At 45.5% G+C, this 5135-nt stretch overlaps 1 long non-coding RNA gene across 1 annotated transcript in view; it reads left to right on the forward strand.

Moving 5' to 3' along the window:
- Positions 1-3466: 3466 nt before the first annotated feature.
- Positions 3467-5135, forward strand: part of LOC114068742 — an 11763-nt gene continuing 10094 nt past the window's right edge. Inside the window, exons 1-2 of the long non-coding RNA XR_003573658.1 lie at positions 3467-3614; positions 4643-4717. This is a non-coding gene — a long non-coding RNA (uncharacterized LOC114068742). The remainder of the gene's footprint in view (positions 3615-4642; positions 4718-5135) is intronic.

Raw genomic sequence — 5135 nt, forward strand, 5'->3', positions numbered from 1 at the left:
ATGAGGAGCTATAATTAGTATTAATGAGGCTTCCTGGAAGGAGCAGTCACCACAGCATTTTACCGTCCCTAAAAATAATAATGTTCCAGCGCCTCTGGCTGCCTCCGATCTTGGAGCGGGGACGCTGCTCCCCCCGATCCCGGAGCGGGGTCGGTGTCCCCTCAATCCCGGAGCGGGGTCGGTGTCCCCCGATCCCGGAGCAGGGTCGGTATCCCCTCAATCCCGGAGCGGGGTCGGTATCCCCCGATCCCGGAGCGGGGTCGGTATTCCCCGATCCCGGAGCGGGGTCGGTGTCCCCCGATCCCGGAGCGGGGTCGGTGTCCCCCGATCCCGGAGCGGGGTCGGTGTCCCCCGATCCCGGAGCAGGGTCGGTATCCCCCGATCCCGGAGCGGGGTCGGTGTCCCCCGATCCCGGAGCAGGGTCGGTATCCCTCAATCCCGGAGCAGGGTCGGTATCCCTCAATCCCGGAGCAGGGTCGGTATCCCTCAATCCCGGAGCGGGGTCGGTGTCCCCCCAGAGGCCCCTCAGGCCGCGGAGCCAGCGGGGGCTCCGTGTGTGCCCCGCCCGCCCCGCCAGGGGGCGCCGTGGCGCAGCGGCCGCCTGAGGGGCTGCCCCGGGCGGTGCCGCGTCCCGGCCGTGTCCGCGCCGTGCGGGGCCGGCACCGGGATCGGGATCGGGACCGGGAACACCTCCAGCCGCTTTTCGTGCCCGACACGGGCAGCAGCTCCGTGAGGACCGCCCGGTGCGGGTGTGACACGGCACACCGGGCGGGCGCTTCGGGCCGCGCGCGTCGGCAGTGACGCCGGTGGCACCAGCGCAGTGACAGCGGGTCGCGCTGGGGGCGGACACCGTGCAGGTTCTGAAAATGTTGAAACGTTTGGCAAGAATACGCTGGTTCGTTGGTATTTATTTTGCAAAAAAATCCACCCGAAAGTGTTGCTACTATGGATGTAGCAAATTAGATTAAAAATGTATTTTAAATCCTGTAGTAATTTCTCTTATGCTGATGCCAATTTATTGGAGTTCTGATGGGCAATTTAAGGCCACCATAGAAAATGGGGGGTTATTGCTGAACACATAATTAGTCTGTATCCTTGGGATTGTATAAAACTTTGCTGCACTAAATGACAGCTGTTAGTGCTTGTGGAGTATCTTTAGTATGCACGATTCATAGTACTTTGCGAATCATTAAAACATTACATTGTTTCACAAACAATGCCCTGTACGTCACAGAGGAGCCCAGACACACACTGGGAACAGACTGCTGAGACGACGGAAATAATGAGCTCGTCCTCTGCCCCCATTTTGGTGACTCTGACCCAAAAAATGGGTAGTGCTTGATAGGCTAAAAATCAGGGCCTCTGAGGAGGTCACAAGTTGCTCGCAGGAAACCTTAGACACTCTGGTGTTCACATCAGGCTCAGAAAACTATCCATGGTTTCAGTGTTTATTGAAATACACCTGACATCTGTTAGAAAGGAGGGCTCCTTGCTGTCAGCTGTGCTATTCTGAGAGCACAGGACGCAGCACAGCGAGCACACGCAAAGTCTGACCTTTGTGTCAAAGTTAAATGACCCTGCTCTTTCTCCCTGCGGTTCTGGAGAGGTGGCGAAGCTGCTGGGTTTCACCATTGACTTCATCCTCACCTTTTGAGAAAAAAATGTTGTGGACTAACCAGGAAGACCCCTAAATGATGAGGTCTTCATTTTCCATAGTTCCAGCAGCTTTCCAGAACCACATCTAATCTTACTCTGTCACTAGCCAACTGCAAGCCCTCGTTACCTTTTGCAGAGTTACCATCAAGGCCCTTGGCCTGATTCTGCCAGAGGGAGCTCCAGGCAGTTTTAGATATCCGTTCTCACAATATCATTTGTCAGGCCGAGGTTTTGGCTTACAGAAGATCAGAAAGAAGAACAGTTACCAACCCATCGCCAAATCATCATTTCAGTGGGAGAGCACAGCAAAAGAAAACTCTTACTACATCTTTCAGATGTTGCATTATTTTAACTATTTCACCCTCAGTGTTATGTGCCGTTTGTTAAAGTTCATTTACAAACAGAGGGAAAAAACCTCCTACACGTTTATAAAAAATGGGGTTTGAAATACTTTAGTTATAATAAATAGTTAAATAAATTAGAGAGAAGCCTGGATTATGTAAATATGTACACTATGAAAATTGCCAGTAGATACATAGAGAGTCTCATGAAAGACACAAGCTTCATTATTGCTCACAACCCAGGACCAAGTCCGTGCCAAGGGAACACATATGACACTGATCCTGCAACTGCACATCTGGAGCCAAAACCATACTGAGAATTTTTCTGGATTTTTTTTTTTTTGTTAATATATTTACAGAGCTGGATTTGCATTTTAACTTGCTGCCTATTTTAAGTCTCTTGTTTTGAGAGGTGTGATGAGTTTGTTTTTTTTTTTTTTAATATTTTAGAAGTCCTATGTCCATCTGCTTTGTCCCTTCTGAACTCCTGGCCTATTTAAGATGTTTCAAATTTGTGTGTTGCACTGCTAAATGTATTTCGATTTACATCTTTCTCAGTGCAGTTAACGGTTCTGCCTGCAGTGAGCTGGGGTGGCCTGCAGCTGCTCGGCTGAAATCTGGGGGAAGTCTTGGAGCTCTGAGGGCAGCACGAGCCGGGCTGTGCTCTAACCTAGAGACCACGCAGCTGGCTTTTACCATACTGAGCCTGGCATGAAATCATTGTATTAGTCAGAACAATGAGGAGGCAGAAGCACAGCTAAAATTGAGGCTTTAAGGATCTGACTCATTCTGTTTCTGGCGCAAGGAGGTGCAAATTGCACTTCCTGATTCTCTGTGCACCCACCAAACCCCAATTAGAGCGCACCCCAAACGTGCTGTGCTCTGCAGAGCCCCACTCACGGCCTCAGCACGTACTCTGTCACCTGCGTGCTGTCACTCTCGTGGCTAATGCACCATTTGGAAGCTGATGTTTGCAGGGTGTTAGCTGGAAGATGGCTGTGTGTTGCTGCAGCTCTCCTTGCCAGTTTTGCAGCCTTTGCCACCCAGAGAGCCCTGCCCAGAGTTGTGCTGGTACCTCGAGAGTCTTGGGCTGGACAATCACCTGACACGTGCAGGGCCCCCATCCTCTCTGCTGGCAAGGAGCAGCATACTGCCCAGTGGGGTTTTTTTCTCAGAGATAGCAATAATATGGCTCCTCAGACATGTTCTATCTGTTCCATCCACCAGAATATTTTATTACCCCAATTCCATACAATTATTTAAAAAAAAAAAAAAGGGCCCAAATCTGTTGTAGCCATGTGGGTCACATCCAGCAGGTCCTGTGCGTGGAGGCAGCCCCACGGTGCACTCAGCACGAAGAAGCAGCCAGAGGAAATTCTGCCTGCAGGTCTGCAGCTAATTATTTAGGGCTTTCATAGACATCTCCTTTGGGGAAAGGACTGTTGTCAATCTAAGGCCTGGGACCAACATTTTGAGGAAAAATACGGAGGTTTCGTGACTGTGTCCCCCACATTTTTCAAGCCCCTTACGTTTTTCTTCCACAGTTAAAATTCGCTAAGTACATTTGAGATTCTCCAAAGTGATGAAGAGAGACCCAGGAAGGATTTTTCGTTAAAGGTGAGTTAGTTTTTCAGTTGCATTGTTATTTATATGTATTTGTTTCTACAGCACTTAGGAGATGCTCTCTTGAACCTCCCTGGACAAATGGAAGGCCATAGGACTCCATAAAAACAGCAGCAATTTGATCTCAGATGCTGAACTGAGTAATAAGCAGTGAGAATGATGTAGAGCTCAATCACACCTTTCATCTTGCTTAGCTATACTTACCTTACTGAGCATAGACCTTGTTAAGAATCAGTTAATCTATTTCCCATGGGCTGTTCTATTCCCTATTCCTTCTCAGATTACTTTTAATATTCCACTATGAAACAGGATTTATTTCTAAAATATTTTTAGACATTTCTTAGAAAATTTTGAAACATCTTTGAAGTCTTATCTTTGTGCTGTTTACGTTGGCTGAAGGGACAGGTGAGGTGAACTACATGCAATTAAATAGTTTATAGAATTCACGGCATAAGAAAGATATAAAAAGCTCTTTTCTTTTTTTTTTTTTTTGCTATTCTACCTGAGTGGAAGAAAGACTTTTGTGAGGTTTTTAGAGGGGAATGCTAAAAAACATATTGGGAACCCAAAGAATATTGACAGAGTGATCGATTGTCCTCTCCAAATAACAATGAAAAAAAAAAAGACAGCGATGGTATATGTTCCCTTTTCTGTGAATCAGAGCAGCTAAATTGCAAACAATATGTCTTAGGCTATTAAAAGGTATTCTCCTTAACACAACTAATTAATTGGGAGAATTACATTATAAGTAAGAGGATCTGAGTTTTGTTACTTTGTTTCTCTACAATTTTAGGCCACATTAAGTCTCTGCTAGCTATGAGGCTATTGTATTTATTACAATATTTGTATCTCTGGCTATTACTTTTTTGAGCCTGTGGTGGCATAAAAAAATTGTAAATGCCTCAAGAAGGACTCACATTCTAAATAAGTAATGACATTGCAGACATTTTGGTTTTAAAGTGACTTCTCTATTTTAGCTTCTCTTTAATTTCTCTTGCTTCTTTTGCTTCTTCTTTTACAAGGAGCAGTATTTTAGCAACACAGAGAAGGAAACAGATGCATCAACTACTCCAGTTTCAACAGAGACAAAATACAAGGTAGGTTAACTTTTTAGAATCTACAATCAAGTTATTATCCTTTAATTATCAGTTGCTGGTAGGCATGAGTGTACTGTTGAAATGGATATCTTTTTTTTAAGTTCATGTTTTACAACTAGAAGTCTGGATATTCCCTACATAAAATTCCTCTCAATAAAGGGATGAATTTAAGACTACAGTTTGTGTTACACTCAAAGAATGAAACTATACCCAGTAGCCTAAACATCACAAGAGTGGGAATACCCCAGATTGTTTATCTCAGTAGTAAGAAAAACTATTACTGAGAAAGACACTTTCATACTTAAACTCTGCAAGATTTATTTGAAAATTACTCTTAATGTTCTTCAGCCAATCTGCTCCCTAAGATTTGAGTCATATGTGCCTTTAAATATTGCCTCAGTAAGTTCAGACTTATACA

This window comes from Empidonax traillii, unplaced genomic scaffold (assembly GCF_003031625.1).
Source record: "Empidonax traillii isolate 1590-97213 ecotype Southwest subspecies unplaced genomic scaffold, ASM303162v1 scaffold1119:size178550, whole genome shotgun sequence".
NCBI classification, from domain to species: Eukaryota; Metazoa; Chordata; class Aves; order Passeriformes; family Tyrannidae; genus Empidonax; species Empidonax traillii.